The 10,000-nt window shown below is 40.6% G+C and overlaps 1 protein-coding gene across 2 annotated transcripts in view; it reads right to left on the bottom strand.

Moving 5' to 3' along the window:
- The window catches only part of LOC115226132 (protein CBFA2T3), a 116,807-nt gene that overhangs the window by 10,463 nt on the left and 96,344 nt on the right, over positions 1 to 10,000 (bottom strand). The gene's annotated exons all lie outside the window — the stretch shown is intronic.

The following is a 10,000-nucleotide window of genomic DNA, read 5'->3' as shown; positions in this document are numbered from 1 at the left end:
CTCAGGCTGACCAAAGCCTTGTGAGTGGATTTGGTAGACGGAAACTGGAAGTAGCCTGTCATGTATATATACATATATATGTGTGTGTGTGTATGTTTGTGCATCAGTGTATGTCCACCACCATCACTTGACAACTGATGCTGGTGTGTTTACCAACAGAATAAGTACTAGGCTTACAAAGAATAAGTCGATTTATTCGACTAAAGGCGGTGCTCCAGCATGGCTTGTAGTCAAATGACTGAAACAAAATATATATATATAGTAATGGCTAAAGGAATATTGGAGGAATTCTAGTTTTTGCTAGCAAAAACTGTCTGATGAACGGCAACGAGAAACTCAGAGTAACAGATTTTGTTGAATTTTCTGCTGCTTAAAATAAAGCATATTACTCTACCACTGGTATTTGAGTACTCTTTTTTTCCACCTTGTTTCACATTTATGTGTTTACTCCGGTATATATATATATATATATATATATATATATATATACATATATATATATGTATGTGAAATTTTGAATTTAGTTCACCGACCACCAGGGACCCATGGAATCCAGGTTGGGAACCACTGGGATAGATAGATGTAAAGATATGTTTCTTTATTAGCCACACAGGGCTGCACACAGACAGAACAAATTACAAGGTAGAGCTTTTCTTTTGGGGGATCAAAAGGGATCGTAAAAGGAAAGAAAGAGGACAAAAAAAGGGGAGGATTTTTAAAAAAAAGGGGGAAGAGAGAAAAAAAAAAGGAAAGGGGAGAGGAAAAAAAGTTGATCAATAGGGATAGTAATCACAGAAATGTCAATATGAAGTGTAAAGGGGAGGACAGGTGAGGTTTACCCGTGGAAAGAAAAGCCTACGGAAAAGACCACAGTAACCTCGGTCAATGAAGTCACATGTTATATTTCTTTCTTTTATTTTTTCTTGCAAATAAGCAACTCTCTGTATTAATTTTTACAGTTCATAGAATCATAGTCAAGGTGGCTTTGTCATTCATACGTGCCATCCTTGCTACATTCACCCATCTTTTTTTAAAACATTCCCTAGACAAAACTTGCCTCTCTACTCTCACTTTCCTCTTCAAGTGATACTTGAAGAAGTTGATGAGAGATTGACCAGAGAGGAAAGTGTTTGTCTCTAATCCTTTCAGGCGCGTCCACCAGATACATTCTTTCGCCATAGCCACAAGTATGATAAAAATAGCTCTTCCTTCCCGTTTGAAGGAAGGAGGCGTGACGATATTAACGATAGACTCGGCTGATAAACCGACACGTCCCACACGTGACAGCAGTCGTTCGACATAAGCCCACAGGCCGGAAATTGCTGGACACTGCACAATTGCGTGCAGAGCGGTTTCGTCGCTCTGCCCGCATCTCGGGCAGGTCGGCCCCGTGTTTCTTGAGCCATGCCTATAGAGCTTATCCCGAACGGGTAGCACTTCTCGGTAGAACCGCCAGGCCAGGGATCTCTGGAAGTTGTCCATAGGTCCCGGGCCGAAAGTTGTTTGAAACAGGCGGGTCAGGTATTCCTCGTCGACGCCCAGGTTTGCCCGAGATCATCGTCGTACCTCCCCTCCACTAATCCCCTATAGAATGCTTTGGTTGTGTTGAAGTCACTCAAGGTCGACCCGGGACGGCAGAGTTGCTTGAGAGCAACGCGACACTCGCGGTGCCATTCGCCCTTCCTCGGCCTCTTTTTGATCCACAACTGTAGTTCAGTCATGGAGACAAGTTGCGGGAATGCGTGCCTCACAAACGGCGACCACACCTGTTCACCGTCGTCTACATAGAGCCGGAGATGTCGCAGTCTCAGCGCGTGTCTGCGCATCATCAACCACGGCATGCCCAGCCCTCCTTTTAACGGTTGTTGACAGCAAATAGATCGCCTGACCATTGGGACGCATCCTTTCCACAAGAAGCGGAAGAGGATGCGTTCTAGTTTGGTGATGGTAGGGTCGGGACATGGGTCAGGTGATAGTAGATGATGGACGCGATGTACGCGTTCGCCACCTCCGCCCGACCTTTTAGGGACAGTTTCCTCTTGGCCCATTGCTGGGCAAGAGTGACCACCCTACTCGTTATCTCGTTCCAGTTCTTCTCCATTTGGAGGTCCGGACCGAACCAGATCCCGAGCAACTCAACCGGGCCGTCTGTCCAGCGTCCCACGACGGAGGTACTGGTGGACGGCATGGGCTTGCTTCTCCAGGTGCCGAGCCGCAAGCCCACTGACTTTTCCCAGTTGATTTTTGCTCCTGTCACCGCTTCGTAGTCTTTCAGTGACCCGCTCGATGTGCTCGTGGCTTGACACTATGACGGTGACGTCGTCCGCGTATGCAAACACGCTCGTCCCGCATCCCAATTCTCGCGGGATACCCCTCAGAGTCGCCAGCTTCCGCAGTAGTGGCTCAAGAGTCAATACATATAGAAGCGCCGAGAGGGGGCATCCCTGACGGACCGAACGTGCAATGTCGAAAGGTCTCGATAGATGTCCATTTATGCGAATTACCAAGCGGATGCCTCTGTACAAGGCAGCTATCCAGCCGCGGAAGACGGGACCGAAACCAGCCGCTCTCAGGACTGCCTCCAAGTATCGATGGTCTACCCTATCGAAGGCTTTCGATTGATCCAAGTTGATCAGGGCCCCACCCATGCCAGGTTCGTTAACTACCCTGTCTATGATGTAGCGCATCAGATGGAGGTTGTCATGGATGCTCCGGCCTGGCACGGCGCACGTTTGTGCGTTGTCGACCAGTTTCTCGATGACAAGCGCCAACCACTTGGCTAACACCTTTACAATAGATGTAAAGATAGATAGCTGAGAAGATAGATGGATGGATGGAAAGACAGTTGGACAAATAGAGAGGTAGATGGAAAGAGATAGAAAGCAAGAGGGACAAATAGAGAAGTGGACAGAGACAGATGAGAAGTGAAATAGATGGAAGGAAAAAAGATAGATAGATATTTATCTATATATACCGTAACATGTACTAGCAGTATCGCCTAGCATTGCTCGGGCTTGTTTTCTTTTCGACCCTTTAGAATTGGAATTTTCGAAAAGCTACATAATTTTGCATTATGTAGCTTGTTATTCTCTTTAAGTGAACATTTTTCTGGTTGAAATACACCGAAAAATGGCGATACAGCAGTCAGAAAATCGTAAAAAAATAGGGATTTTCAGAGAAAAAAAGCACCTTTTTGATGTAAATAATTTTTGGTGTTAACATGGTCCAATTTGAATTTTTTCTTCAAGGAAATGAAGAGCAAGCCTTCTTCTATCATACTCTCAATTTTGGTCAACTTGCGCTGCAGGGTCTCGGAGGAGATAGTGTTAGTTGAAGGCTACCAAACCTGCCACACACAGACAACTTCAGCTTTATATATAGAGAGATAAGGAACCCTTTTTTGTCCAAAAAATTAGGTTTAAAAAATGTGAGTTTTATACATGGATAATATTATAATCCCTTACACAACCTTTTTTCCAAATTTTAAGGCCCCAAAATTACGTGGTTCCTTATAGACAAGTGTTCTTTATATACATTAAAATACAGTAGATGGATGGAAAGTGATAGAGAGACAGACAGACAGGTAGACATATACAAATAACCAAATAGAGAGGCAGATAGTAAGATAGAGAGAGAGAGAGAGACATAATTTAATAACACTCTTGTAGTGGTTTCAACACAGACAAACACACACCAAACAATCTCTCTCTCTCACTCACTCCTTGCCTGTCTACTTTAGCATTTAAACACACACTTGTGTGTGTAGTATTGGGTGTGTGTGAATGTGTAGAAATGTAAGTGAAAGTAGTCAAGGTGAGGGGGAGGGGAGCATTATTGCTGCCCAGTTAAGTAGGGAGAGAGAGGGAGAGAGAAATACAGAAGGGGAGGGAGGGATGAAAGTCATTGTTTGTTGTGTGCCCACCACCACCACCACCACCACCATAACATCTGGTCAATGGAGTGGTCACAGCTGGATTAAGTAGTTTACCACTTATCCTGACAATATTTACCAGCAGACCAGCTGTAACTATGTGTGTGTCTAAATATATCAAAAGAGAGGTGTATATATATATATATATGTGTGTGTGTGTGTGTGTGTGTGTGTGTGTATAAATAAGTGTGTGTAATGTATATATAGAGAGAAATGCATGAGTATATGTGTGTGTGTGTATATGTATGGGTATGTGTGTGAGTATCAATGTCAGTAGAAGCATATGGTATGCCTGTGTGTGTATATATATCGATTGGTGTGCATCTGTGTATATGTATGTGTATATATATATATATATATATGTGTGTGTGAATGTGTGTGTGTGAATTTAAGTGGAAGTGAGTATATGTTATGCCTGTGAATGCATGTATATTGATTTATACGTATGTGTGTGTATACATACATACATATACACACACACACATATAGTATACAGCTATCTGAATGTTTGTTCTATTGTATATATGCAATATATTTACAATGATAATATATATACACACACACACACACACACATACATACATGCACATAAATATACAGAAGGTGAAACAAGTTTACATGAACCAGCTGTGATGTGGAGTGATAATGGTGTATATACACCCTCCCCCACCACACACACAAACACATACACACGTGTGTGTTTGTACTATACATACATATATACACACTCACAGCTGTGTCATAGCCAGTTAGTCCCAAGCAGCCAGAGGTGGTGGTGGTGGTACAAAGGGAAGAGGGCGGTTTAGTTTATATACCCTGTCACAGATCCTTTCTACACACACACACACATACACAAACTATCTCACTGTATATTCATTTGTAGTGCAATATGCGGATTCACAGAATCTTGTGGCTATCACAGAAAGCTCCTCTACTGGACCTGGCTATCAGACCACATATAATGCCAAGTTCTATGCAACTGAAATCCAGGAGTTGAGGCTTTGGTTGTAACCATGAGGTTTTCATGATCTGATGAGCAGGCCTTCTTTATCTGCTTTGATTTGTTGATACAGAATTGTATAATGCATATTAGTGTATAATGTGTATTAGTGTATAATGCATATTAGTGTATAATGTGTATAATGTGTATTAGTGTATAATGTGTATTAGTGCAGACATGTAAGCAATTTATTATACACTGAGATTATTACACGATGAACGCTGCGAAATAGCTGTAATCCTAAGAATATCAAATGCTTAACTAAATATATTCACCTCTCATACCACCTTACTTTTTATGGTTTATATACACATGTGTATGCATGTGTGTGTGTATATATATTTTTTACTTGTTCAAGTTATTAAACTGTGGCCATGCTGGGGCACTGCCTTGAAGAACTTTTAGTCGAATGCATCGACTTCCAGGACTTATTTTCTAAAAGCCTTGTACTTATTCTATTGGTCTCTTTTGCCTTACCGCTAAGTTACAGAGACATAAACACACCAGCATCGGTTGTCAAGCAGTGGTGGGGGACAAGCACAGAACAGGCTTCTTTCAGTTTCCATCTACCAAATCCACTCACAAGAATTTGGTTGGCCTGAGGATATAGTAGAAGACATTTAGCCAAGATGCCATGCAGGGGGACTGAACCTGGAACCACACGGTTGGGAGGCAAGCTTCGTACCACACAGCCACGCCTGTATGTCCTAAATGCCTTCAAAATATCATTTGGTTTGACTTCATCATTGTAACAAATATCTATCTTACCCATTTCTACTTTCTGAGTTCAAATCCCACCAAGGCCAAATTTCAGGCCATGTGCCCATAGTAGAAAGGATTGTTGTGACCTAAATGTACAGACACGTGCGTGTGAGTGTGTGATAAATACTTTATCAGGAAATAATGATTACAAATGTGTTCATTCATCGTCCTCTCTCATGGTGCTTCCTTCTTCCATGCTGGTATCAGCCAAATGGTTCGACAGAATCTGCTAAGCCAGAGGACATGTGGTGCTGCAACATCAGCTTCTGGTTTGGTTTCTTCAGCTGGAAGCGCTCCCTAACGCCAACCAAGGTCAGTCTTCTATGCTGCCATAGGCTAACTTATCCGACAGAATTCAATCAACCAGACGATTGCATCCAGTTCCAGTTGTCTGGTTTTGGCTTGGCTTCTTCAGCCGGAACCCTTCCTGACGCTAACCACTTTACAGGCTGTATTCTGTGCCCTTCGTGTGGCACCAGCACTAGCGAGGTCAGTAATTTACTCAGAACACGAAGACATTTCAAGCTTGGGTGTCGTATTGAGAAGTCGGGGCTTTGTGTCAGGTGTTGAGAGGCTGACAAAAGTAGGATAGGAGGACAGGGAAAAAGGGTCTTGCTGATGAGGAGATACTAGAAAGGGAGAAACGACAGTGGAGGTGGGGTGTCAGAGTATATTGTCAATGTATAAGGGGTGTATATGAGAGAGAATAGGGAGAGAGAATTAAGGGTGGCTGGGTAGCTAAGTTGGTTTACAAGCAGGATGAAAGGAAGGAGATTGGTGATTGAGACAAAGACAGATGTGAATGGAGAACATGGGGTGTTGCCATGTTGTGAACCATGTTGCCGTTTTTGTTTCAGTCATTAGACTGTGGCCATACAGAACTTTCAGTTGAAAGAATTGACCCCAGGATTTTTTTTTTATTTCTAAGCCTGGTACTTCATCATTCTCTTTTACTGAACTAAGTTACAGGGACGTAAACACACCAACACTGGTTATCAAATACATACACGATGGGTTTCTCTCAGTTTTCGTCTACCAAATCCACTTGCAAGACTGGTCAGCCTGAGGTTATAGTAGAAGACACTTGCCCAAGGTGTTACGCAGTGGGACTGAACCTGGAACCATATGGTTGGGGAACAAGCTTCTTACCACACAGCTACACCTGCCCCCATATATATATATATATACATATATACACACACACATGCACCTTGATGGGCTTCTTTCAGTTTCCGTCAACCAAATCCACTCACAAGGCTTTGGTCAGCCTGAGGCTATAGTAAAAGACACTTGCCCAAGGTATCATGCAGTGGGACTGAACTTGGAACCATGTGGTTAGGAAGGAAGCTACTTACCACACAGCCACACCCATTTTTCCATGCTGGCATGGGTTAGATGAATATATAACTAAGGCATTGATTTATAACCAGATTCCCTTTCTATTACAAACCCTTACCTGTTTTTTTTTTCAAGAAGGGATCCCTTATTCCACATGCTTTTGAAAGAGCAAAGCCACGAATAATTTAATAACAGGGGTAACAACAACAATATTTGGGGCTTGGGATTTTTTCAGAGGCACAAATCTAAACACACCCAAACGCATACCCTCACACATGATGGGATTCTTTCAATTTCCACCAAACCGCTCACAAAGGTTTGGTTAGCCTGGGGCTGACATTCCATCGGTTATGATAATGAGAGTTCTAGTTCATCTAATTAATGAAACAGCCTGCTCATGAAATTAATGTGAGGGCAGTGGAGCACTTGACAGGGACACGTACCCTTAATGAAGTTCTTGGGGAGATTCAGAATGACGCAAGTGGACAGGAGCAACATGAAAATAAAGGATCTTACTCAAGGACACTCTGTACTTCCAGGAATCGAACTTGCAAAATCATGATTGTGAACTGTATACTCTTACCCCGAAGCCACACAACTTCACAAGACCTGGGGCTACAATGAAAGGCAATAACCAAAGGGGCCGAACATAAAACCAACTGGCTGGAAAGCAAAGTTCTTAACTACTCATCCAGAGCCCTACCTGTACCCTAAAAATATAAAATGATTGAAAGAAATGTGACTGACAATGGTGTGTGGGGTTTTGTATATTTTGTGGCACAAAAACATATTCAATACAACCTTGTATTGGAAGTGTATAGAGCATGACGAACATTAGATTAAGTACGATATAAACAGATATTATATATATATATACATATATATATATATATATATATATATATATATATATATATATATGTATGTATATATACATATTATATATATGTAGTATATATACATATATATATATGTATGTATATATACATATATATATGTATGTATATATACATATATATGTATGTATATATATATATGTATGTATATATACATATATATATGTATGTATATATACATATATATATGTATGTATATATACATATATATATATGTATGTATGTATATATGTATGTATGTATATATACATATATATATATGTATGTATATATACATATATATATATATATGTATGTATATATACATATATATATATATATGTATGTATATATACATATATGTACATATATGTATGTATATATACATATATATATGTATATATACATATATATATATATGTATGTATATATACATATATATATGTATGTATATATACATATATATGTATGTATATATATATGTATGTATATATACATATATATATATATATACATATATATTTAAACTGCACCTTGTGGTTTTGTTTGATCAAGATTAGAAACAAAAGAAAATGTGCCTATTAACAGTGTAAGAGGTGTAGTTCACCAGCTGTTGTCTCTTATGCTTGTGGGATGGTAGAGGATAAATTAGGTCCTGTGTTGGCAGTTTCAAATGACCTCAGTTCTTATTTTCATTTTAGACTGGCAGAGAGAGAGAGGTACTCACTGTTTATATCTCCATCTATATATATAAAATGGAACATCGACCCTAGTGCGTAACTGGTACTTAATTTATTGACCATGAAAGCAAAGTCGACCTCAGCGGAATTTGAACTCAGAACGTAGCGGCAGACGAAATACCTCTAAGCATTTCACCTGGTGTGCTAACGTTTCTGTCAGCTCGCCGCCTTAATAATAATAATGATAATAATAATAATAATAATAATAATAATAATAATAGTGATTGTGTTAGTAGTAGTAGTAGTGTTGGCAATAATTGTGCTGAGGTACGATATATTGGCTAAGTGATTAAGAAGTTTTCCTTTAAAGCCATGAGATGCAAGGTTCAATCTCACTGTTTGGCATCCTGACCAAATGTCATTTTCAATCTCCTCAGGTGAAACCATAACTTGTGAGACTGAGTAATTAGAAACTGTACTGAAGCCTATTATGTGGGTTGTACTTATAAATGCAAAATGGTACAATCTTGTCAAGACAGTGTCATATTAAGGGCAGCTGTCTGTGGAATGCTCAGCCAATTATATGCTAGTTCAGGAGCAGATAATTCAGTGGAGGTCAAACGACTGAATCTTCATTGATTGATACATGTGTGTGTGCGTGTGATCACGCATGTATATATGCATGTGTATATATACACCCATATACATATATGGTAGTAAATGGTTGTAGCGTAGTCAATGGTGGTGGCGGCATCGATAGTGTTGGTGGTGGTGGTAGTGGTGTAGTGTTGTGGCGTTACAGTAGTACAGTATAAGCGGTAGTAGTAGTAGTAACAGTAGTAAACGGTAATGTGGTATATATAATAAAGCTGTTTAAGCTGTAGTTTGTAATGAAGTCACAAATCACAGCTTAGGTTGAAATGTACAACGTGGATCGTTATCTTAATTGACGAAATGGAGTTGTATAGGCGGTGGTGGTATGAATGATGGTGATGCTTGATAGTAAGAGGTGGTGGTGCGAATAATGGTGTGGTGCAGTGTAGTGGTAGTGATGGTGATAGTGGGGGGAGTGGTGGTGGGTGTTGATGAGAGTGAAAGAGAAGGAAGACGAAAGGGAAAGGATGGAGAGAAGGAGACAGGAGAGAGTGGGAAGTGTGTGAGAGAGAAAGGATATGAGAATGAGGGAGTGGGGGAGAGAGATAAAGAGTGAGAGAGTGAAAGAAACAGTGAAGAAAGGAGAGAAAGAGGGGAGGAGGAGAGAGAGAGGTGGAAAGCCATCTCATTTGCATACATCCCATCACGTTCACCACTTAACATTCAATCCTGGCAACAAACAACAACAACAACGACAATAACCATCGCCCTCAAATCAACATCATCCTTACCGAAATCAGCATCCCGACGACCCCCTCCC

The sequence above is a fragment of the Octopus sinensis genome, linkage group LG29 (assembly GCF_006345805.1).
Source record: "Octopus sinensis linkage group LG29, ASM634580v1, whole genome shotgun sequence".
Taxonomy (NCBI): domain Eukaryota; kingdom Metazoa; phylum Mollusca; class Cephalopoda; order Octopoda; family Octopodidae; genus Octopus; species Octopus sinensis.
The sequence above is the reverse complement of the archived record's forward strand: the minus strand, read 5'-3'. Positions and strand labels throughout refer to the sequence as shown.